At 38.2% G+C, this 27017-nt stretch overlaps 1 long non-coding RNA gene across 1 annotated transcript; it reads left to right on the top strand.

Annotated features, from left to right (window-relative positions):
* The first annotated feature begins 984 nt into the window (after window positions 1-984).
* LOC112770665 (uncharacterized) lies at window positions 985-27017 on the top strand. Its single transcript, XR_003186635.3, has 4 exons — window positions 985-1285; window positions 1365-1658; window positions 3422-3520; window positions 26354-27017. It is a non-coding gene; the product is annotated as an uncharacterized lncRNA (long non-coding RNA).

Raw genomic sequence — 27017 nt, 5'->3', positions numbered from 1 at the left:
AATGGCAATAGTTTAAATTTTATATGCATGACTGTCTATTAATTGATGTTGTTAGTCGATCGTTACATCTCTCATGGTATTAGGTTTGGCCAACTTGTTACTGATGATTTGTGTACACGAAAACACTAATAGGTTATCATAGACGAAATAGAAATAATAAGTAATGCGAATCACGAAGTTTGAGAATATTAGAAGTTACTTTTCAGAGGATCGTTCAGTTTCCACTTATGATTCTTGTTTGTGTCTTATGATTGGTGCACTGTCTTTTCTTTTTGGAGTTCTTTATTTCGGATAACTTTTCTGAACCATGCTTTGATTCCTTTTTTTTATCATATTCCATCATTCATATATATCTTTTTTGACCATATTTTAAATGTCTACTTGAATTTTTTGGAATATCCATCTTTGTCATAGCTTGAATTTATCTTCATGAATCCTATTATCTGAGTTGATCTGGAACTTGTTTTGGCGTAACATACAATACATGAACCTTTTCCATTTTATATATATTTTTAAGGATAAAAATTTTTGTAAAGTGGGTAGATTGTAACAATTTGTATTTTTGAAACTTCTATTATAAATTGTTTACGATTTATTTTATTAATCTAAACTTATTTTGTTTAGAGGACTATTTCATTAAAAGTAACTACATTAATTTTATGATTATTAAAGTTTAAACTAATTATGATTTATTCTATTAGTTTGAACTATTTATTAGAAACTATTTTAATAGACAAAATTAAATTAATTTTTATAATTATTACTATTTGAGTTTAGATTAATTAAAATTATTATATAATTTTGTTATAATAAGATATTTTACATAATTGAAACTATAATTTTAATAATCTATTAAAAATGAATATTTTATAATTTAATTTGGGTAATTAATATTTCAAGTTTAAAATCTTTAAGCATGAGTACATATCGGTACTCCTTGATGAACTTAGAATTGCTAATATACTTATACTTCTTATAATCATTATGTTACTAATGCCATTTATCACTACGGCAGAAGCGGAGAGTAGCAGCGGATAAGTAGCGGCAGTGGCCATAATTGCCGCAGATTGAAAGGATAGCGGCAGAGTTGAGCGGCGGTCTAGTAAAAGCCGCTCATCAGTCCTGTATCGCAGCTGGACAGTGAAAAAATGCTGGCAAATCTGCATACATATCTTTAAGCTTCTTTTTCTGTTTGGCGCGAACAAGGGAGGGAACAAGGGCGCGAAACAACCCACACTGCCTATGCCGTAACATCCCCGGCGACCGCTGCAAGAAACGCCGCTAGGTGAGGTTCTTATCTTAATTCATTTTTCAATTCCACTTTTTATATTCTAACCAATAATTGATTTCCCCTCATTTTTAAGAAACCTGCGAGTTGAGCTTTGTAACGCGCCAAACACAGCCTTCGCTGCTCTACCGTGCATCATTGCTGTCAATCCATCCACAGTTCTTGAAACCCTACCCCCTCATCCACAGTGTGCGAAATCCCTTTCCTCAGCTCCACCCTGCGCCTCTGTGTGGTTTTCGAGTCGCAGAGCCCCATCTGTACTTCTCTCACCGGCGTCAAAGTTTCCTATATCCTCGATCGTGCACGACACCATTACACCTTCCTCCATCGTGAGCCAATCCGAGCTATCGTAGCCTCTCCCCTGTCACTGGTTCGTTCTTCCACACTGAACTTTCCTTTTTGTTTTCATTCTTGGTTCAGGATTCTGAAAAGGAATTTGTCTATATCTTATGCTAATTTGGGTTAATTGCTGCTGTTTAGATAGTTTGAATTGGTTAGATAAATAGATTTAGTTTCCAATTAATCTGAATTCTCTGGGTTAGATAGTTTGCTTTACAATTTTATCTGCTCTGATACTAAGTTCATAGATAATTTATGTACACTGTAACCTTGTGAAACTTTTATTGTTGGATTGATTCTTATCTCACAATCCAATTCTCAATAAGCTACAAATGTATGTGGTGGTACTTTGTTATTGACTTTTTCAAGTGACAAATGAACATTGGTATTTTTATATTTCATATGATGTGCTACTGGTGGGTTATTTGTGCTTTACACCTCGGTCTTTATTTTAAACAGATTTGCTAGAAAAAGGAGAACATTTTATTTCTTCAAAATTTATATTTGATAACTTTGATCCATCCAAATGGCTTTGATGGAATATTTTTAAATTTTCTTGCTTAGTTGAATCTCTTTGAAGTTTGTACATGTCATTGTACAATTTTACAATTTTTTCTTGGCGTTTAGTTTCTGAGATAGCTGCATTATGGAGTTTTTGGTTTATTGTGTCCGGTTCATTGAAAACATGAAAGCTTATTGATTATATTTTCTTTATATTGTACCTAGTTCTATTCCATGTTTTGCAGCATTCATGCATGGTATCATCTGATTCATGAATGGAATGTTAAAATCAAGAAGCCTATCTAAGTTCTAACAAACATATAGACACATGACCCTTTATCCCATTTTATATTTGTGTGATTGGTAACTGTTGTGATCAACATTATGACAATGACATAGAGAAGTTGGATTTGTATTATTATTTATGTGAAATTAGAAAATAGTACTTAATTAATTTAAAAAACTAGCTAGCTTAGCTTGATTATATTTTAATTATTAGTAGAGAAATTATTGTAGAGTAGAGAGGATTTTGATGGTTTTACATGTATAAATAATAATGGACTTATTATAGAATGTGCATGTTTAATTTAATTTATCATTTATTTACTTGACTTCAATTTCTTTGCCTTGGTGAAAGTTTCCTCTTTCTTTTTCATTTTTGGTTAATACAGTTTACTGTTTCATTGCAAATGAAGCCAAAATTTTGGAAGAACTCAATTATATGCTTCATTATTGTTACTATAATTATCACTGTTATAGCATCTTTCTTCCATGGCTCAAATCTAAATAAGGGTACTCCAATAATTCAGCTGTCATTCCCATTATCTCTGTTCTATTATGCTTGTTTCTTGCAGAAAGTTAGGATTTTCAGTTAGATTTGTATTCAAAGTATTAACTACATTGTTAGTGTGCTTCTCACAAATACTGGATTTCTATTTTTGGGGTTTTATCTTTAATTTTTTAAGTCATGGAATAACTAAGAAAATAGAGCTAATATATTTTGGAGTGTAGGGTATTAGTTACTTAAATACCACGTGATGTTGTTTTGGTGAATATATTCCTTGACACAGTCAAATAGCTTATTAGTTTCTGATTGTGATTTGAGATACCACAGTACTCATCCATCTCTCTCCTCAAGTTTTTATGCTTCTTTCTTTTTGTTTTTATGGAACCCTACTGGGATCTCCAGTGAAAAGTATATCCTTGCAGTAACTGCATGTTTTTGTTATTTTCTTTTGGATTTTGGGAATTGAAATCGCACTGTTTTAATACAAATTTATTTAAAACTGAAAGCGTGTAGAGGATCTTCAACGGTGTCGGTTACTAAGTACTGCAAAAAGAAATTGCAAAATTGTCTCTAAGGAGAAGCTTCTAGAGCATATTCTGATCAAGGTTATTTTTCTTTTAACTTTGTGATTTGTTATGAGTATGATGATTCTGATTTATTATTATTGTTCTATACATCTTTTTTCTGTGTGAGATGTAGAATTGATCTTATCTTAGCTAAGAAAATGAAAATAATAAGAAACAATTGAGACTAATACAAAATATGATATTGTTAAAGTGTTATAAGCAATATTCAGCATTGTGAACTTCTTAACACAATCACTAGTTCAGTGTTATTGCACATATACATTTTCAATACTTTGAGAGTTCTCAATCTGAAAAGCATGTTCAGATCAAAGGGACTTAATAGGTAACTAATCAATAATTAAATAGGAGTAGCCATGCTTAATATTCTTCAGCTATATTTTCAAAACAACATTGAGTCTTATTTGTATAAATTATTAACCAAGAAACAGAAATTGAAGTCAACCTATAGAAATTCATACATTGTATACATGTGTACTCAAGTTGATAACTACTATCCACATATTATTCAGAAAATTCAATATTTAAATAATATCCATATATATATATATATATATATATATATATATATATATATATATATATATATATATATATATATATATATAAAAGGAATATGAGAGTTTGGTGTCTAATTTTCGCTTTTTCATTTTAATCCCATTAATAAATAATGTTTAATATAATTATCGTTTTAAAATTTGATAAAAAAATGTAATTATTAGTTAATTTTTCTTTATTCTTTGTACAGTTACTTTTTTATTCTACACATAACTTCTACCCATGTTGTCTTCTTCTTTATTTTATGGAGTACATGTAGTATTCTCTCCCTATCTTTATTTCACTTAATTAAAAAAATAATAATAAATGTGTATGAAAAATAGTAAAAAAATAATAAAATTAAAAATTAAAAAATAATAATTAGAAAGGATAATGTATAATATGATGAAATAATATAATTAAAATAAAAATAAATAATCTTAAAAAATAATAAAATAAAGATAATTAAAGAGGTTCAGGATAAGATTGAAGAAATATATTTTTTTATCTATTAAAATTATGGACAGAGATAAAAAAAATATTTTGGATACAAATTTTTAAATTTGCTTCTAATTAAATAGGACTGAAAATAATTTGCTTTTAATTTAAATTTGTTTCTTTTAACATTTTACATGTAAATAATTTAAGATATTTTATTTTTTTATAATTTATTTTTAATTATTATTAAATTTATAATTTTAAAATAAAAATATAAAATTAATTTCTTAAACTCAATAGAAAAGCGGCTCAACAGGCACGATAGTGCCTAGTGAGCCACTAGTATATATTAATAAAAATAAATTATTCTTGAATGTGTTCTGCAACTTAAAAGACTTTGAAAATTTTAGTTCATTAAAAGTCTATACTTATCCTTAATAAAAACAAGGTGGATGGTAGAATATTCTTGAATGTGAGTTGATGAATGACTTGAAGTATAAGCTTCAACACAAGACCAGAGAGGATACTGGTATTGCAGATTTCATCATCGTTGACATGGGTGAGGTAAACTATGTCCAGGATCTGAGAGTAAGTGAGATCAAAGGGGTTGGGATAATGGTTTCCTCTGCTTGATGGTGCATTGCTTATAGTCCCTCTAATATAATTATTTATGTCTTTCGTTCTATTGAGTTAAACTTTTAAAAGAATAATTTCATGACATTTGAATTAGGTTAATACTTGTTTTATTTCCTTACTTAAATGGGATTTCATGCTAAATATTTTGCACTAAATATTTTTTCAGTTGTGGTCAAAATTTGAACATAGTTAAAATTAAGCCGTTTGCATATTTGTCTGAATCGCACTAAAAATTTCAAAGCTTCTTTCATGTCCATGCAGATCAAATATGCACCTTAAAAAAGGCCATATTACTATTAAGAGATGCAATTACCATACTTTTCCAATTATTACAATTTAGCACCCAAGGGCCCTCCAACTTTTTAGTTGAAATGGTTTGGGTATAGCAATAAAAGATAGCAAAGGCTATAAAGGAATTATAATGCAATCTAATCATTCCTGCGTTATTTTCCGTTCAACAATTTCACACCTTATTTTTAATTATTATTTAATTCTAACTTTTACTCTTGTGTTTTTTTTTCCTCATTTTTAAGGAAGTTTTTCTTTATCTTTTTATTTTTTAGACTTAGGATCAGCAATTCTTTCTGCCAGTAATTTTTTAGAAAGCACAGAATTTTGTAATGAATAAGCAACCTACCCAATACCTTTTGTGTGCTACAAGGTTTTGCTTCTAATAATTTCTCGAATTTAACTCTTATTCTACTCCCCTATTTCATAATTATGATGAACTGTTATTGGTTCTTCGGACACATCTCATTTTTTATCACCATTTTTTTGTTTTATGTCTTTGTTTACAGTTTATTCCTTTGTTTTTGCTATTTCATTAAATTAGACATTGATAAGAGCTGGATTACAAAGCCATGAGGTAATGCAGATTACAAGGATGGTCTGAATAGATTCCTTGACTTTGCATTTTCTAATGCATCATCCGATGGGATGATACATTGTCCATGTCCTTTGTGTGGATTCCGATTTTTTTAAACTAAAGAGGATGCGTATGATCATCTTCTAATGAAACCCTTTTCCCCTAATTATACCTTTGGGTTACATCACGGTGAGAGGATCATAGACGAGAGATCCAGTGGTAGAGAAGAACTAGAACCCACTGAAAATTTAGGAGATCAAATGCGTGATATGGTCTATGATGCATTCAACTTACTGGGATTGTAGAGTGATGACGAAGACTCAATGAATGAGCATGTCGGAGATGTTGCAGAGGGGTTGCCATACTTATCTGATGAACCTAGCTGCGAGGCTCGTGCCTTTCATGACCTGCTTGAGGACTGCGAGCAGGAATTATATCCGGGATGCTCAAGATTCTCAAAGTTGTCTTTCTTGGCGAGGCTGTACCATATAAAGTGCATGTGTGGAGTGAGCGACAAGGCTTTCGGGTTGATTCTAGAGCTATTGGGGGACGCCTTTGAGCATGCAAAGATTCTGAAGACCTTGCATGATGCCAAGAGGATCATAAGGAAGCTCAGTATTGAGTACAAGAAAATAGATGCATGTCCAAATGACTGTATGCTATATCAGGGCTCCGACTAAGACCTGTCTAGATGCAAACGGTGTAGAGCATCCAGGTGGAAGCAAAAAACCCGGAAGAATTTTCTAGTAAGGATCAACGTTGTTGTCAAGAAGAATAGGAAACCTCTGCTGGCAAAGATTCTCTGTTACTTTCCTCTGATTCCACGGTTACAGCAATTATTCATGTCCAGCAAGACATCCATGGACATATTGTGGCACAAGAGAGGAACCAACTCTAACTGTTCTTTGAGGCATCCCAGGGACGACGAGGCCTAGAAAGCATCTGACAGGAGATATATTGAATTCTCTGGTGATCCGCAGAGTGTTCGCTTAGCCTTGGCCAGTGATGGCTTCAATTCTTATGGAAACCTGAGTTCGAAGTACTCAATATGGCTAGTTATTCTTATTCCGTACAACCTACCCCTCTGGATTTGTATGAAACAAACCAACAATGTTCTCTCCATGATTATTCTGGATCTTAAAATGCCTGGCAATGACATAGATGTCTACCTACAGCCCCTGATCAATGAGTTGAAGCAATTGTGGGCCGGTGTTAATACGTACGACGCTAGTGAGAAGAAAATGTTCAAGATGCATGTTGTCTTACTGTGTACTATCAGCGATTTTACTAGTTTGGACAATTTATCTGGCTGGAATACGTACGGGGGGAGAGCTTGTCCCACGTGCAATTTGGATGCCGAGACTAAACGACTTACCTTCAGTTAGAAATGGTGTTTCATGAGTCACCGTCGCTTCTTGAATCACAATCACAAATATAGACAGGACCGGACTAGATTTGATGGTAAGGTAGAGAACAGATCCCACTTGTGAAATTAACTGGCAGGGATATCCTAAGACAGTTGGAGGGTGTGCACGTCTCACTTGGGAAGGTGCAATCGGTTGCTGGTAAAAGAAAACGCAGACAGTAGACCGTGGTGCAAGACGAGTCTCCTTGGAAAAAGATGAGTATATTCTTTGCCCTCCCATACTGGGAGAACAACGAGTTACGTCACAACCTAGACGTGATGCACATAGAGAAGAATGTGTGTGATAACATTGTCTTCACCATGTTGAACGAGAGTGGTAAATCCAAAGACCACTTAAAAGCTCGAAAAGATCTCCAGTTGATGGGAATCAAGCATGACATGTGGCCACTTGAAGGTGGAAAGTATCCTCTGCAGTCTTTACCATGTCCAATCCACAGAAGGATGTCTCTCTGAGGACCATCAAGAATGTGGTCTTTCCAGACGGGTACTCTAGCAACATCTCTCGCTGTGTTGATTTAAAACAGCGCAAGTTATTAGGCTTAAAGAGTCATGACTGCCACATTCTAATGGAACATCTATTGCCAATTATGTCAAAGCATGTATTGCCCACCCAGTGTCTACCGTCTTGGCAGAGTTATTGGTGCACGAAATTGCAATCACACTTTTGCAATTCCGCACAACTAACCAGCAAGTGCACTGGGTCGTCCAAGTAATACCTTACGTGAGTAAGGGTCGATCCCACGGAGATTGTCGGCTTGAAGCAAGCTATGGTTATCTTGTAACTCTTAGTCAGGATATCAATAATTATCAGGGTTGATTGTGAAAAGTAAAAGAACATGAAATAAATACTTGTTTTGCAGTAATGGAGAACAGGTTGAGGTTTTGGAGATGCTCTATCTTCTGAATCTCTGCTTTCCTACTGTCTTCTTCTTCAAGCACGCAAGACTCCTTCCATGGCAAGCTGTATGTAGGGTTTCACCGTTGTCAATGGCTACCTCCCATCCTCTCAGTGAAAATGTTCAACGCACCCTGTCACGGCACGGCTAATCATCTGTCGGTTCTCAATCAGGTTGGAATAGAATCCAGTGATTCTTTTGCGTCTGTCACTAACGCCCAGCCTTCAGGAGTTTGAAGCTCGTCACAGTCATTCAATCCTTGAATCCTACTCAGAATACCACAGACAAGGTTTAGACCTTCCGGAATCTCTTGAATGCCGCCATCAGTTCTAGCTTATACCACGAATATTCTGATTAAAGAATCCAAGAGATATCTACTCAATCTAAAGTAGAACGGAGGTGGTTGTCAGGCACACGTTCATAGTTGAGAATGATGATGAGTGTCACGGATCATCACATTCATCAGGTTTAAGAACAAGTGATATCTTAGAATGGAAGCAAGCATGATTGAATGAAAAACAGTAGTAATTGCATTAATCCATCAAGACACAGCAGAGCTCCTCACCCCCAACCATGGGGTTTAGAGACTCATGCCGTAGAAGATACAATGAGAAACGTGTAAAGTGTCATGAGGTCCAGATATAATGTCAAAAGATCCTATTAATAGTGAACTAGTAACCTAGGGTATACAGAAATGAGTAAATGACGTAAAAATCCACTTCTGGGTCCACTTAGTGTGTGCTTGGGCTGAGCATTGAAGCTTTCATGTGTAGAGACTTTTTCTGGAGTTAAACGCCAGCTTTTATGCCAGTTTGGGCGTTTAACTCCAATTTTTATGCCAGTTCCAGCGTTAAACGCTGGGAATTCTGAAGCTGATTTGCAACGCCGGTTTGGGCCATCAAATCTCGGGAAAAGTATGCACTATTATACATTTCTGGAAAGCCCAGGATGTCTACTTTCTAACGCCGTTGAGAGCGCGCCAATTGGGCTTCTGTAGCTCCAGAAAATCCACTTCGAGTGCAGGGAGGTCAGAATCCAACAGCATCTGCAGTCCTTTTCAGCCTCTGAATCAGATTTTTGCTCAGGACCCTCAATTTCAGCCAGAAAATACCTGAAATCATAGAAAAACACACAAACTCATAGTAAAGTCCAGAAAAATGAATTTTAACTAAAAACTAATAAAAATATAATAAAAACTAATTAAAACATACTAAAAACATACTGAAAACAATGCCAAAAAGCGTATAAATTATTCGCTCATCACAACACCAAACTTAAATTGTTGCTTGCCCCCAAGCAACTGAAAATCAAAATAGAATAAAAAGAAGAGAATATACTATAGACTCCAAAATATCAAAGAAACTTAGCTCCAATTAGATGAGCGGGACTAGTAGCTTTTTGCTTCTGAACAGTTTCGGCATCTCACTTTATCCTTTGAAGTTTAGAATGATTGACATCCATAGGAACTCAGAACTCAGATAGTGTTATTGATTCTCCTAGTTAAGAATGATGATTCTTGAACATAGCTACTTTTTGAGTCTTGGCTGTGGCCCAAAGCACTCTGTCTTCCAGTATTACCACCGGATACATACATGCCACAGACACATAATTGGGTGAACCTTTTCAGATTGTGACTCAGCTTTGCTAGAGTCTCCAATTAGAGGTGTCCAGGGTTCTTAAGCACACTCTTTTTGCCTTGGATCACAACTTTATTTCTTTCTTTTTCTTTTTCTCTTTCTTTTCTTTCTTTTTTTTTGTTTTTTTTTTTGCTTTTTGATTCACTGCTTTTTCTTGCTTCAAGAATCAATTTGATAATTTTTCAGATCCTCAATAACAGTTCTCCTTTTCCATCATTCTTTCAAGAGCCAACAATTTTAACATTCTTAAAACAACAAATTCAAAAGACATGCACTGTTCAAGCATTCATTCAGAAAACAAAAAGTATTGTCACCACATCAAACTAATTCAACTAGTTTCAAAGATGAATTCAAAATCCTGTACTTCTTGTTCTTTTGTGATTAAAGCATTTTTCATTTAAGAGATGTGATGGATTCATAGGACATTCATAGCTTTAAGGCATAGACACTAAGATACTAATGATCATGTAGTTAGACACAAACATAGATAAACATAAGCATAAAAATTTGAAAAATAGAAAATAAAGAACAAGGAGATTAAAGAACGGGTCCACCTTAGTGATGGCGGCTTGTTCTTCCTCTTGAAGATCTTATGGAGTGCTTGAGCTCCTCAATGTCTCTTCCTTGCCTTTCTTGCTCCTCTCTCATGATTCTATGATCTTCTTTAATTTCATGGAGGAGGATGGACTGTTCTTGGTGCTCCACCCTTAGTTGTCCCATGTTGGAACTGAATTCTCCTAGGGAGGTGTTGATTTGCTCCCAATAGTTTTGTGGAGGAAAGTGCATCCCTTGAGATAAATATCTCCATCTCCCATGGCTCAGAGGTGGAAGCTTTTGCCTTCCCTTTCCTCTTTCTAGAGGTTTCTCCAGCCTTAGGTGCCATAAATGATTATAGAGAAACAAAAAGCAACGCTTTTACCACACCAAACTTAGAAGGTTTACTCATCCTCGAGCAAAAGAAGAAAGGAGAGAGAGAGTGGTGGGGTAGGTGGGGATTGATCTGCAAAATTGTGATCAATACTTTTCACAACTCAAATAATCCCCGGTAATGAATCCAAAAACTTGGTGTTCAATACCACGGCATAAACACAACTTCGCACAACTAACCAGCAAGTGTACTGGGTCGTCCAAGTAATAAACCTTACGCGAGTAAGGGTCGATCCCACAGAGATTGTTGGTATGAAGCAAGCTATGGTCACCTTGTAAATCTTAGTCAGGCAAACTCAAATGGATATGGATGATATACGAATAAAACATAAAGATAAAGATAGAGATACTTATGTAATTCATTGGTGGGAATTTCAGATAAGCGTATGAAGATGCTTGTCCCTTTCGTCTTTCTGCTTTCCTACTGTCTTCATCCAATCCTTCTTACTCCTTTCCATGGCAAGCTTATGTAAGGGTTTCACCGTTGTCAGTGGCTACCTCCCATCCTCTCAGTGGAAATGTTCAACGCACCCTGTCACGGCACGGCTATCCATCTGTCGGTTCTCAATCAGGCCGGAATAGAATCCAGTGATTCTTTTGCGTCTGTCACTAACGCCCCGCCTTCAGGAGTTTGAAGCACGTCACAGTCATTCAGTCATTGAATCCTACTCAGAATACCACAGACAAGGTTAGACCTTCCGGATTCTCTTGAATGCCGCCATCAGTTCTAGCCTATACCACGAAGACTCTGATCTCACGGAATGGCTGGCTCGGTTGTCAGGCGAGCGCTCGGTTGTCAGGCGATCAACCATGCATCGTGTATTAGGAATCCAAGAGATATTCACCCAATCTAAGGTAAAACGGAGGTGGTTGTCAGTCACACGTTCATAGGTGAGAATGATGATGAGTGTCACGAATCATCACATTCATCAAGTTGAAGAACAAGTGATATCTTAGAACAAGAACAAGCGGAATTGAATTGAAGAACAATAGTAATTGCATTAATACTCGAGGTACAGCAGAGCTCCACACCTTAATCTATGGTGTGTAGAAACTCCACCGTTGAAAATACATAAGAATAAGGTCTAGGCATGGCCGAATGGCCAGCCTCCCAAAGAGGGTTCAATCATAAAAACATGATCAAAAGCTCTCTCATACAATAGTAAAAGGTCTTACTTATAGAGAACTAGTAGCCTAGGATTTACAGAGATGAGTAAATGACATAAAAATCCACTTCCGGGCCTACTTGGTGTGTGCTTGGGCTGAGCAATGAAGCATTTTCGTGTAGAGACTCCTCTTGGAGTTAAACGCCAGCTTTTATGCCAGTTTGGGCGTTTAACTCCCATCCTTGTGCCAGTTCCGGCGTTTAACGCTGGGAATTCTGAGGGTGACTTTGAACGCCGGTTTGGGCCATCAAATATTAGGCAAAGTATGGACTATCATATATTGCTGGAAAGCCCAGGATGTCTACTTTCCAACGCCATTGAGAGCGCGCCAATTGGGCTTCTGTAGCTCCAGAAAATCCACTTCGAGTGCAGGGAGGTCAGAATCCAACAGCATCTGCAGTCCTTTTTAGTCTCTGAATCAGATTTTTTGCTCAGGTCCCTCAATTTCAGCCAGAAAATACCTGAAATCACAGAAAAACACACAAACTCATAGTAAAGTCCAGAAAAGTGAATTTTAACTAAAAACTAATAAAAATATACTAAAAACTAACTAGATCATACTAAAAACATACTAAAAACAATGCCAAAAAGCGTACAAATTATCCGCTCATCACAACACCAAACTTAAATTGTTGCTTGTCCTCAAGCAACTAAAAATCAAATAAGATAAAAAGAAGAGAATATGCAATGAATTCCAAAAACATCTATGAAGATCATTATTAATTAGATGAGCGGGGCTTTTAGCTTTTTGCCTCTGAACAGTTTTGGCATCTCACTCTATCCTTTGAAATTCAGAATGATTGGCTTCTTTAGGAACTCAGAATCCAGATAGTGTCATTGATTCTCCTAGTTAAGTATGATGATTCTTGAACACAGCTACTTATTGAGTCTTGGCCGTGGCCCAAAGCACTCTGTCTTCCAGTATTACCACCGGATACATACATGCCACAGACACATAATTGGGTGAACCTTTTCAGATTGTGACTCAGCTTTGCTAGAGTCCCCAATTAGAGTTGTCCAGGGTTCTTAAGCACACTCTTTTTGCCTTGGATCACAACTTTATTTCCTTCTTTTTTCTTTCTTTTTCTTTTTCTCCCTTTTTTTTTCGTTTTTCTCCTTCTCTTTTTTTTTCGAAAATATTTTTTTTTGTATTCACTGCTTTTTCTTGCTTCAAGAATCATTTTTTTATGATTTTTCAGATCCTCAGTAACATTTCTCCTTTTTCATCATTCTTTCAAGAGCCAACATTCATGAACCACAAATTCAAAAGACATATGCACTGTTTAAGCATACATTCAGCAAACAAAAGTATTGCCACCACATCAAAATAATTAAACTGTTATAAAATTCAAAATTCATGCAATTCTTTTCTTTTTCAATTAAGAACATTTTTCATTTAAGAAAGGTGATGGATTCATAGGACATTCATAACTTTAAGGCATAGACACTAAGACACTAATGATCACAAGACACAAACATAGATAAACATAAGCACTAAAATTCAAAAAAAAAACAGAAAAATAAAGAACAAGGAAATTAAAGAACGGGTCCACCTTAGTGATGGCAGCTTGTTCTTCCTCTTGAAGATCCTATGGAGTGCTTGAGCTCCTCAATGTCTCTTCCTTGTCTTTGTTGCTCCTCTCTCATGATTCTTTGATCTTCTCTAATTTCATGGAGGAGGACGGAGTGTTCTTGGTGCTCCACCCTTAGTTGTCCCATGTTGGAACTCAATTCTCCTAGGGAGGTGTTTAGTTGCTCCCAATAGTTTTGTGGAGGAAAGTGCATCCCTTGAGGCATCTCAGGGATTTGATGATGAGAGGGGTCTCTTGTTTGCTCCATCCTCTTCTTAGTGATGGGCTTGTCCTCATCAATGGGGATGTCTCCCTCTATGTCAACTCCAACTGAATAACAGAGGTGACAAATGAGATGAGGAAAGGCTAACCTTGCCAAGGTAGAGGACTTGTCCGCCACCTTATACAGTTCTTGGGATATAACCTCATGAACTTCTATTTCTTCTCCAATCATGATTCTATGAATCATGATAGCCCGGTCTATGGTAACTTCGGACCGGTTGCTAGTGGGAATGATTGAGCGTTGTATAAACTCTAACCATCCTCTAGCCACGGGTTTGAGGTCATGCCTTCTCAATTGAACCGGCTTTCCTCTTGAATCTCTCTTCCATTGGGGCGCCCTTTTCACAAATGACTGTGAGGACTTGGTCCAACCTTTGATCAAAGTTGACCCTTCTAGTGTAAGGATGTTCATCTCCTTGCATCATGGGCAAGTTGAATGCCAACCTTACATTTTCCGGACTAAAATCCAAGTATTTCCCCCGAACCATAGTAAGCCAATTCTTTGGATCCGGGTTCACACTTTGATCATGGTTCTTGGTGATCCATGCATTGGCATAGAACTCTTGAACCATTAGGATTCTGACTTGTTGAATGGGGTTGGTAAGAACTTCCCAACCTCTTCTTCGGATCTCATGTCGGATCTCCGGATATTCACCCTTTTTGAGTTTGAAAGGGACCTCGGGGATCACCTTCTTCAAGGCACAACTTCATAGAAGTGGTCTTGATGCACCCTTGAGATGAATCTCTCCATCTCCCATGACTCGGAGGTGGAAGCTTTTGCCTTCCCTTTCCTCTTTCTAGAGGTTTCTCCGGCCTTGGATGCCATAAATGGTTATGAAAAAACAAAAAGCAATGCTTTTACCACACCAAACTTAAAAGGTTTGCTCGTCCTCGAGCAAAAGAAGAAAGAAGAGAGTAGAAGAAGAAGAAATGAGAAAGAAGGGAATGGCTTTGTGTTCGGCAAAAAAGGGGGAGAAGTGGTGTTTAGGTTGTGTGAAAATGAAGGAGTGAAGATGGGTTTATATAGGAGTGGGGGGGCTCATGGTTCGGTCATGTATGGGTGGGTTTGGGAGGGAAAGTGGTTTGAATTTGAAGGGTGAGGTAGGTGGGGTTTTATGAAGGATGGATGTGAGTGGTGAAGAGAAAGATGGGATTTGATAGGTGAAGGGTTTTTGGGGAAGAGGAGTTGAGGTGATTGGTGAATGGGTGAAGAAGAGAGAGAGTGGTGGGGTAGGTGGGGATCCTGTGGGATCCACAGATCCTGAGGTGTCAAGGAAAAGTCATCCCTGCACCAAATGGCATGCAAAAATGCGTTCTGGCCAATTCTGGCGTTAAACGCCGGGCTGATGCCCATTTCTGGCGATTAACGCCAAGTGCTTGCCCTTTTCTGGCGTTTAACGCCAGTCTGGTGCCCCTTTCTCGCGTTAAACGCCCAGAATGGTGCCAGACTGGGCGTTAAACGCCCATCTGCTAACCTTACTGGCGTTTAAACGCCAGTGGGTTCTTCCTCCAGGGTGTGCTGTTTTTCTTCCTGTTTTTCTTTCTGTTTTTGCTTTTTCAATTGATTTTGTAACTTCTCATGATCATCAACCTACAAAAAACATAAAATAACAAAAGAAAATAGATAAAATATAACATTGGGTTGCCTCCCAACAAGCGCTTCTTTAATGTCAATAGCTTGACAGAGGACTCTCATGGAGCCTCACAGGTGCTCAGAGCAATGTTGGAACCCCCCCAACACCAAACTTAGAGTTTGAATGTGGGGGTTCAACACCAAACTTAGAAGTTGGTTGTGGCCTCCCAACACCAAACTTAGAGTTTGACTGTGGGGGCTCTGTTTGACTCTGTCTTGAGAGAAGCTCTTCATGCTTCCTCTCCATGGTGACAGAGGGATATCCTTGAGCCTTAAACACAAAGGATTCTTCATTCACTTGAATGATTAATTCTCCTCTATCAACATCAATCACAGCCTTTGCTGTGGCTAGGAAGGGTCTGCCAAGGATGATGGATTCATCCATGCACTTCCCAGTCTCTAGGATTATGAAATCAGCAGGGATGTAATGGTCTTCAACTTTTACCAGAACATCCTCTACAAGTCCATAAGCTTGTTTTCTTGAGTTGTCTGCCATCTCTAGTGAGATTTTTGCAGCTTGCACCTCAAAGATCCCTAGCTTCTCCATTACAGAGAGAGGCATGAGGTTTACACTTGACCCTAGGTCACACAAGGCCTTTTTGAAGGTCATGGTGCCAATGGTACAAGGTATTGAAAACTTCCCAGGATCCTGTCTCTTTTGAGGTAATTTCTGCCTAGACAAGTCATCCAGTTCTTTGGTGAGCAAAGGGGGTTCATCCTCCCAAGTCTTATTTCCAAATAACTTGTCATTTAGCTTCATGATTGCTCCAAGGTATTTAGCAGCTTGCTCTTCAGTGACATACTCATCCTCTTCAGAGGAAGAATACTCATCAGAGCTCATGAATGGCAGAAGTAAGTCCAATGGAATCTCTATGGTCTCATTTTGAGCCTCAGATTCCCATGGTTCCTCATTGGGGAACTCATTGGAAGCCAGTGGATGTCCATTGAGGTCTTCCTCAGTGGCGTTCACGACCTCTCCTTCCTCTCCAAATTCGGCCATGTTGATGGCCTTGCACTCTCCTTTTGGATTTTCTTCTGTATTGCTTGGAAGAGTACTAGGAGGGAGTTCAGTAATTTTCTTGCTCAGCTGACCAACTTGTCCCTCCAAGTTTCTAATGGAGGATCTTGTTTCAGTCATGAAACTTTGAGTGGTTTTGATTAGATCAGAGACCATGGTTGCTAAGTCAGAGGTGTTCTGCTTAGAACTCTCTGTTTGTTGTTGAGAAGATGATGGAAAAGGCTTGCTATTGCTAAACCTGTTTCTTCCACCATTATTATTGTTGAAACCTTGTTGAGGTCTCTGTTGATCCTTCTATGAGAGATTTGGATGATTTCTCCATGAAGGATTATAAGTGTTTCCATAGGGTTCTCCCATGTAATTCACCTCTTCCATTGAAGGGTTCTCAGGATCATAAGCTTCTTCTTCAGATGAAGCTTCCTTAGTACTACCTGGTGCATTTTGCATTCCAGACAGACTTTGAGAAATCATATTGACCTGTTGAGTCAATATTTTGTTCTGAGCCAATATGGCATTCAGAGTGTCAATCTCAAGAACTCCTTTCTTCTGATTAGTCCCATTGTTCACAGGATTCCTTTCAGAAGTGTACATGAATTGGTTATTTGCAACCATTTCAATTAGTTCTTGAGCTTCTGTAGGCGTCTTCTTCAGATGAAGAGATCCTCCAGCAGAGCTATCCAAAGACATTTTGGATAGTTCAGAGAGATCATCGTAGAAAATACCTATGATGCTCCATTCAGAAAGCATGTCAGAGGGACACTTTCTGATTAATTGTTTGTATCTTTCCCAAGCTTCATAGAGGGATTCTCCTTCCTTCTGTCTGAAGGTTTGGACTTCCACTCTAAGCTTACTCAATTTTTTTGAGGTGGAAAGAACTTTGCCAAGAAGGCATTGACTAGCTTTTTCCAAGAGTTCAGGCTTTCTTTAGGTTGTGAGTCCAACCATGTCCTAGCTCTGTCTCTTACAGCAAAAGGGAATAGCATAAGTCTGTAGACCTCAGGGTCAACCCCATTAGTCTTGACAGTGTCACATATTTGCAAGAATTCAGCTAAGAACTGGTGAGGATCTTCCAATGGAAGTCCATGGAACTTGCAATTCTGTTGCATTAGAGAAACTAATTGAGGCTTAAGCTCAAATTTGTTTGCTCCAATGGCAGGGATAGAGATGCTTCTCCCATAGAAATCGGGAGTAGGTGCAGTAAAGTCACCCAGCACCTTTCTTGCATTGTTGGCATTGTTGTTGTTTTCGGCTGCCATGGGTTCTTCTTCTTTGAAGATTTCTGTTAGGTCCTCTACAGAGAGTTGTGCCTTGGCTTCTCTTAGCTTTCGCTTCAAGGTTCTTTCAGGTTCAGGGTCAGCCTCAACAAGAATGTTTTTGTCCTTGCTCCTGCTCATAAGAAAGAGAAGAGAACAAGAAAATGTGGAATCCTCTATGTCACAGTATAGAGATTCCTTGAGGTGTCAGAGGAAAAGAAAAATAGAAGGCAGAATTAGGAAATTCGAACTTATCAAAGAAGATGGAGTTCAAATTTTGCATTAAGGAATAGTGTTAGTCCATAAATAGAAGGATGTGAGAAGAAGGGAAGTAATTTTCGAAAATTAAGTAAAGGGTTTTGAAGACATTTTGAAAAACACTTATTGATTTTCGAAAACCATGATTAAGAAAGAAGTAAAGTGATTTTTGAAAAAGATTTTGAAATTAGAAATCAAAAAGATTTGATTGAAAACTATTTTGAAAAAGATGTGGTTAAGAAGATATGATTGGTTTTAAAAAGATGTGATTGAGAAGATATGATTTGAAAAACATTTTAAAAAGATTTGATTTTGAAAATTAATGACTTGGCTATCAAGAAAAGATATGATTCAAACATTAAACCTTTCTCAACAGAAATGGCAACATACTTGAAATGTTGAATCAAATCATTAATTGATAGCAAGTATTTTTGAAAATAGAAAGAAATTAATTTTGAAAAAGATTTGATTGAAAAGATATGATTTGAAAAAGATTTGATTTTGAAAAGATTTTGAAAACTAAAAAAATTTGATTTGAAAACAAAATCTTCCCTCTTGTGCCATCCTGGCGTTAAACGCCCAGAATGGTGCACATTTTGGCATTTAACGCCCAAACTACTACCCTTTTGGGCGTTAAACGCCCAACCAGGCACCCTGGCTGGCGTTTAAACGCCAGTCTGTCTTCTTTACTGGGCATTTTGAACGCCCAGCTTTTTCTGTGTAATTCCTCTGTTGTATGTTCTGAATCTTCAATTCTCTGTATTATTGACTTGAAAAGACACAAATTAAAAATATTTTTGAATTTTTAATAGTGAGGAATAATCAAAATGCAACTAAAATCAAATAACAATGCATGCAAGACACCAAACTTAGCAGTTTGTATACTACTGACACTAATGAGAATGCATATGAGACACATAAACACTCAAGTCAAGAGAATTCAAAGATCAGAGTAAGAAATCATCAAGAACAACTTGAAGATTAATGAAGACACATGCATGACTGCAAGAAGAACAGAAACATGCAATTGACACCAAACTTAAAAAAAGAATAGAGTCTCAATAAGAAACATAAAATATTTTTTTGTTTTTATGATTTTGTAATTTTTTTTGGATTTTCGAAAATTAAGTGGAAAAGAAAATAAAGGTATCAAAATTCTTGATGAGAATTCCAGGAATCATGCAATGTTTAATCTAAGACTCCGGTCCAGGAATTAGACATGGCTTCACAGCCAGCCAAGCTTTCAAAGAAAGCTTCGGTCCAAAACACTAGACATGGCCAATGGCCAGCCAAGCCTTAGCAGATCACTGCTCCAACAGCAAGATTGATAGAAATCAACAAGCTCTTGTGATGATAAGTTGAAACCTCGGTCCAATAGAATTAGACATGGCTTCACAGCCAGCCAGACTTCAACAGATCATCATGAAACACTAGAATTCATTCTTAAGAACTCTGAAGAAAAAAAAATACCTAATCTAAGCAACAAGATGAACCGTCAGTTGTCCAAACTCAACAATCCCCGGCAACGGCGCCAAAAACTTGGTATGCGAAATTGTGATCAATACTTTTCACAACTCAAATAATCCCTGGTAATGAATCCAAAAACTTGGTGTTCAATACCACGGCATAAACACAACTTCGCACAACTAACCAGCAAGTGTACTGGGTCGTCCAAGTAATAAACCTTACGCGAGTAAGGGTCGATCCCACAGAGATTGTTGGTATGAAGCAAGCTATGGTCACCTTGTAAATCTTAGTCAGGCAAACTCAAATGGATATGGATGATATACGAATAAAACATAAAGATAAATATAGAGATACTTATGTAATTCATTGGTGGGAATTTCAGATAAGCGTATGAAGATGCTTGTCCCTTTCGTCTCTCTGCTTTCCTACTGTCTTCATCCAATCCTTCTTACTCCTTTCCATGGCAAGCTTATGCAAGGGTTTCACCATTGTCAGTTGCTACCTCCCATCCTCTCAGTGGAAATGTTCAACGCACCCTGTCACGGCACGGCTATCCATCTGTCGGTTCTCAATCAGGCCGGAATAGAATCCAGTGATTCTTTTGCGTCTGTCACTAACGCCCCGCCTTCAGGAGTTTGAAGCACGTCACAGTCATTCAGTCATTGAATCCTACTCAGAATACCACAGACAAGGTTAGACCTTCCAGATTCTCTTGAATGCCGCCATCAGTTCTAGCCTATACCACGAAGACTCTGATCTCACGGAATGGCTGGCTCGGTTGTCAGGCGAGCGCTCGGTTGTCAGGCGATCAACCATGCATCGTGTATCAGGAATCCAAGAGATATTCACCCAATCTAAGGTAGAACGGAGGTGGTTGTTAGTCACACGTTCATAGGTGAGAATGATGATGAGTGTCACGGATCATCACATTCATCAAGTTGAAGAACAAGTGATATCTTAGAACAAGAACAAGCGGAATTGAATAGAAGAACAATAGTAATTGCATTAATACTCGAGGTACAGCAGAGCTCCACACCTTAATCTATGGTGTGTAGAAACTCCACCGTTGAAAATACATAAGAATAAGGTCTAGGCATGGCCGAATGGCCAGCCTCCCAAAGAGGGTTCAATCATAAAAACATGATCAAAAGCTCTCTCATACAATAGTAAAAGGTCCTACTTATAGAGAACTAGTAGCCTAGGATTTACAGAGATGAGTAAATGACATAAAAATCTACTTCCGGGCCCACTTGGTGTGTGCTTGGGCTGAGCAATGAAGCATTTTCATGTAGAGACTCCTCTTGGAGTTAAACACCAGCTTTTATGCCAGTTTGGGCGTTTAACTCCCATCCTTGTGCCAGTTCCGGCGTTTAACGCTGGGAATTCTGAGGGTGACTTTGAACGCCGGTTTGGGCCATCAAATCTTGGGCAAAGTATGGACTATCATATATTGCTGGAAAGCCCAGAATGTCTACTTTCCAACGCCGTTGAGAGCGCGCCAATTGGCTTCTGTAGCTCCAGAAAATCCACTTCGAGTGCAGGGAGGTCAGAATCCAACAGCATCTGCAGTCCTTTTTAGTCTCTGAATCAGATTTTTTGCTCAGGTCCCTCAATTTCAGCTAGAAAATACCTGAAATCACAGAAAAACACACAAACTCATAGTAAAGTCCAGAAAAGTGAATTTTAACTAAAAACTAATAAAAATATACTAAAAACTAACTAGATCATACTAAAAACATACTAAAAACAATGCCAAAAAGCGTACAAATTATCCGCTCATCAGGGATCCTGTGGGGTCCACAGATCCTGAGGTGGCAAGGATAATTCATCCCTGCACCAAGTGGTGAGCAAAAATGCTCCTTCTGCCAATCCTGGCGTTAAACGCCGGGCTGGTGCCCATTTCTGGCGTTTAACGCCAGCTTGGTGCCCATTCCTGGCGTTTAACGCCAGTCTGGTGCCCCTTTCTGGCGTTAAACGCCCAGAATGGTGCCAGACTGGGCGTTAAACGCCCATTTACTGCCCTTACTAGCGTTTAAACACCAGCAAATTTTCCTCCAGGGTGTGCTGTTTTTCTTTCTATTTTTCATTCTGTTTCTGCTTTTTCAATTGATTTTTTGACTTTCCATGATCATCAACCTATAGAAAACATAAAATAACAAAGGAAAAATAATAAATATAACATTGGGTTGCCTCCCAACAAGCGCTTCTTTAATGTCAGTAGCTTGACAGTGGGCTCTCATGGAGCCTCACAGATACTCAGAGCAATGTTGGAACCTCCCAACACCAAACTTAGAGTTTGAATGTGGTTCAACACCAAACTTAGAAGTTGGTTGTGGCCTCCCAACACCAAATTTAGAGTTTGACTGTGGGGGCTCTGTTTGACTTTGTTTTGAGAGAAACTCTTCGTGCTTCCTTTCCATGGTTACAGAAGGGGAACCTTGAGTCTTATAGTTTGCACTGTCTGTAAGCCACGGAGCTTCCTGAATAGCAAATAATTGCTCATCCAGAAAGGTTTCAGAGATCTCAGTATGAAGGAGGGATGCTCCTGCTACTGGTTTTATCCGGGGACAGGTGATCAGCTACTTGATTCTTGTCCCTTTTCTGTCTCTTATTTCTATATCAAACTCTTGCAGAAGCAACACCCATCTTATGAGCCTGGGTTTTGAATCCTGCTTTGTGAGTAGATATTTAAGAGCAGCATGGTCAGTGTACACAATCACTTTTGATCCTACTAAATAAGATCTGAACTTGTCAATGGCATAAACCACTGCAAGTAACTCTTTTTCTGTGGTTGTGTAGTTCTTTTGTGCATCATTTAGAACACGGCTGCCATAATGAATGACGTGCAGAAGCTTACCATGCCTTTGTCCTAATACTGCACCAATGGCATGGTCACTGGCATCACACATTAGTTCAAATGGTAATGTCCAGTCTGGTGCAGAGATGACTGGTGCTGTGACCAGCTTAGCTTTCAGGGTCTCAAACGCCTGCAGACACTCCTTATCAAAGATAAATGGCGTGTCAGCAGCTAGCAGATTACTCAGAGGTTTGGCAATTTTTGAAAAATCCTTTATAAACCTTCTGTAGAATCCTGCATGCCCCAGAAAGCTTCTAATTGCCTTAACATTGGTAGGTGGTGGTAATTTTTCAATTACTTCAACTTTAGCTTGATCCACCTCTATTCCCTTGTTTGAAATTTTATGCCCAAGGACAATCCCTTCAGTCACCATAAAGTGACATTTTTCCCAGTTTAAAACTAGGTTAGTCTCTTGGCATCTTTTCAGAACAAGTGCTAGATGGTTAAGGCAGGAGCTGAATGAGTCTCCAAATACTGAAAAGTCATCCATGAAGACTTCCAGAAATTTCTCTATCATATCTGAGAAGATAGAGAGCATGCACCTCTGAAAGGTTGCAGGTGCATTGCACAGACCAAAAGGCATCCTTCTGTAGGCAAATACTCCAGAAGGACATGTAAATGCTATTTTCTCTTGGTCCTGAGGATCTACTGCAATTTGGTTGTAACCTGAATAGCCATCCAAAAAGCAGTAATATTCATGACCTGCCAGTCTCTCCAGCATCTGGTCTATGAATGGTAAAGGAAAATGATCCTTCCTGGTGGCTGTGTTGAGCCTTCTGTAGTCAATACACATACGCCACCCTGTAACTATTCTTGTAGGAACCAGTTCATTTTTTTCATACGCCACCCTTCTTAGGGACAACGTGGACAGGGCTTACCCAGGGGCTATCAGAAATAGGATAAATAATCCCAGCCTCTAGTAACTTAGTGACCTCTTTCTGCACCACCTCCTTCATGGCTGGATTTAGCCGCCTTTGTGGTTGAATCACTGGCTTAGCATCATCCTCCAATAGGATCTTGTGCATGCATCTTGCTGGGCTAATGCCCTTAAGATCACTTATGGACCACCCAAGAGCTGTCTTGTGTGTCCTCAGCACTTGAATTAGTGCTTCCTCTTCCTGTGGATTTAGAGCAGAGCTTATGATCACTGGAAAAGTGTCACCTTCTCCCAGAAATGCATATTTCAGGGATGGTGGTAGTGGTTTGAGCTCTGGTTTAGGAGGCTTATCTTCTTCCTGAGGAATTTTCAGAATTTCTTTTATTTTCTTTAGTTCCTTCAGATCAGGCTGAACATCTTTAAAGATGTCATCTAGCTCTGATTCAAGACTTTCAGTCATATTGACCTCCTCCACCAAAGAGTCAATAATATCAGTGCTCATGCAGTCATTTGATGTGTCTGGATGCTGCATAGCTTTGACAACATTCAACTTGAAATCATCCTCATTGACTCTCAGGGTTAATTCCCCTTTTTGGACATCAATGAGGGTCCGTCCAGTTGCTAGGAAAGGTCTTCCTAGAATGAGAGTTGCACTCTTGTGCTCCTCCATTTCCAGCACTACAAAGTCAGTAGGAAAGGCAAATGGCCCAACCTTGATAATCATGTCCTCAATTATGCCTGATGGGTATTTAATGGAGCCATCAGCAAGTTGGAGGCATATCCGGGTTGGTTTGACTTCTTCAGTCAACCCAAGCTTTCTGATAGTGGATGCAGGTATTAGATTGATGCTTGCTCCAAGATCACACAGGGCTGTCTTGGTGCAAGCACCTTCTAATGTGCATGGTATCATAAAGCTTCCTGGATCTTGAAGCTTTTCTGGTAAGCTTTTTAGAATGACCGCACTGCATTCTTCAGTGAGAAATACTTTTTCAGTCTCTCTCCAATCCTTCTTATGGCTTAAGATCTCTTTCATGAACTTAGCATAAGAAGGTATTTGCTCAAGTGCCTCTGCAAACGGAATCTTTATTTCAAGAGTCCTTAGATAGTCTGCAAAGCGGGCAAATTGCTTATCCTGTTCCGCTTGGCGGAGTTTCTGAGGATAAGGCATCTTGGCTTTGTATTCTTCAACCTTAGTTGCTGCAGGTTTATTCCTTACAGAAGTGGTTGAAGAAGCCTTTTTAGAGGGATTATTGTCAGCATTCTCAGGTGTTTGATCCTCCCTTGGCGTCTGAACGCCAGGATTGGGTGAAGATTGGGCGTTTAACGCCAACTTCTCTCCCTTTTCTGGCGTTTGAACGCCAGAACTGGGCAGGGAATGGGCGTTTAACGCCAGCTTTCCCCCTTTTTCTGGCGTTTGAACGCCAAAAGTATTCCTCTCTGGGCTCTTACTGTCCTCAGAGGGATTTTGGACAGTGGTTTGGTTATCCTCTGTCAATTGTTCCTTATTTGGCTTTTTGCTACTTTGAGCAGTGTTATTCAATGTCTTCCCACTCCTCAGTTGAACTGCTTGACATTCTTCTGTTATCTGTTTAGATATTTGCTGTTTTGCCTGATTCAACTGCAATTCTATGTTCTTGTTAGCAATTTTAGTTTCTTGGATCATCTCTTTAAATTCTGCTAACTGTTTTGTCATCAGGTGTAATTGCTGAGTAAGCTCAATCATTTGTTCTTGAGGATTAGGATCAGTGGCTGCTGCCATGACTTCCTCTTTTGCAGAGAACTCATTGCTAGAGTACAAATATTGATTTCTAGCAACAGTGTCTATAAGCTCTTGAGCCTCTTCAATTGTCTTCCTCATGTGTATAGATCCACCAGCTGAGTGGTCTAAAGACATCTGAGCTTTTTCTGTAAGCCCATAGTAGAAGATGTCTAACTGTACCCACTCTGAAAACATTTCAGAGGGGCATTTTCTTAGCATACCTCTATACCTCTCCCAGGCATTATAAAGGGATTCATTATCCTCTTGTTTAAAGCCTTGGATGTCCAGCCTTAGCTGTGTCATCCTTTTTGGAGGGTAAAATTGATTCAGGAATTTGTCTGATAACTGTTTCCATGTCTTTATGCTTGCTGTAGGTTGGTTATTCAACCACCTCTTAGCTTGATCTTTTATAGCAAATGGAAACAGTAATAATCTGTAGACATCCTGATCCACCTCTTTATCACGTACTGTGTCAGTAAGTTGTAAGAATTGTGCCAGAAACTCAGTAGGTTCTTCCTGTGGAAGACCGGAATACTGGCAATTTTGCTGCACCATGATAATGAGTTGAGGGTTCAGCTCAAAGCTGCTTGCTTTGATGGGAGGTATACAGATGCTACTCCCATATGCAGCTGTAATGGGGTTAGCATATGACCCCAAAGTCCTTCTGGACTGCTCAATTCCACTTAGGTCCATGATGGAGAAAGGGAAATGATATAGATTGCAAGTAGATTAATTTTTTTTAATGACCGAAAATAATAAAATAAAACAAAAGGAAAATAAAATAAAATGTCGAAAACTAAAAGAAAAATAAAATCAAAGCAAATTGAAAACTAAATCAATCAACTAATTAAAAAGATTTTGGAATTGGCAATTAAAAAGATATGATAGAAAATTATTTTGAAAAAGATTTAATTTTTTTTTTTGAAATGAGGAAAGAGAAAAACAACAAAATGACACCAAACATAGAATTTTTAAGGATCAAAAAGGGACTAAGGACATGCAAATTCGAAAAATTAAAAGAAAACAAAAGCATGCAATTGACACCAAACTTAAAATATGAAACTAGACTCAACTAAAAGACTCTAAACTAACAAAAATAAAATAGTCCTAATCTAAGCAACAAGATAAGCCGTCAGTTGTCCAAACTCGAACAATCCCCAGCAACGGCGCCAAAAACTTGGTGCACAAAATTGCAATCTGATGAGCGGATAATTTATACGCTTTTTGGCATTGTTTTTATATAGTTTTTAGTAAGTTTGAGCTACTTTTAGGGATGTTTTCATTAGTTTTTATGTTAAATTCACATTTCTGGACTTTACTATGAGTTTGTGTGTTTTTTCTGTGATTTCAGGTAAATTCTGGCTGAAATTGAGGGACTTGAGCAAAACTCTGAAGAAGGCTGACAAAAGGACTGCTGATGCTGTTGGAATCTGACCTCCCTACACTCGAAATAGATTTTCTGGAGCTACAGAACTCCAAATGGCGCGTTCTCAACGGCGTTGGAAAGTAGACATCCAGGGCTTTCCAGAAATATATAATAGTCCATACGTTATTCGAAGATTGACGACGTAACTTGGCGTTGAACGCCAAGTTCATGCTGCTGTCTGGAGTTAAACGCCAGAAAAACGTCACGATCCGGAGTTGAACGCCCAAAACACGTCATAACTCGGAGTTCAACCCCAAGAGAAGCCTCAGCTCGTGGATTAATCAAGCTCAGCCCAAACATACACCAAGTGGGCCCCGGAAGTGAATTTATGCATCAATTACTTACTCATGTAAACCCTAGGAGCTAGTTTATTATAAATAGAACATTTATCTATTGTATTAGATATGTTTGATCACTTTAAGTCTTTGATCATTCGGTCTTGTGACCACAAGGGGGCTGGCCATTCGGCCATGCCTGAACCTTTTACTTATGTATTTTCAACGGTGGAGTTTCTGCACACCATAGATTAAGGGTGTGGAGCTCTGCTGTACCTCAAGTATTAATGCAATTCTATTGTCTTTTATTCAAA

Source organism: Arachis hypogaea, chromosome 3, assembly GCF_003086295.3.
Source record: "Arachis hypogaea cultivar Tifrunner chromosome 3, arahy.Tifrunner.gnm2.J5K5, whole genome shotgun sequence".
NCBI lineage: Eukaryota > Viridiplantae > Streptophyta > Magnoliopsida > Fabales > Fabaceae > Arachis > Arachis hypogaea.
This window is presented reverse-complemented; position numbering and strand designations above follow the sequence as displayed.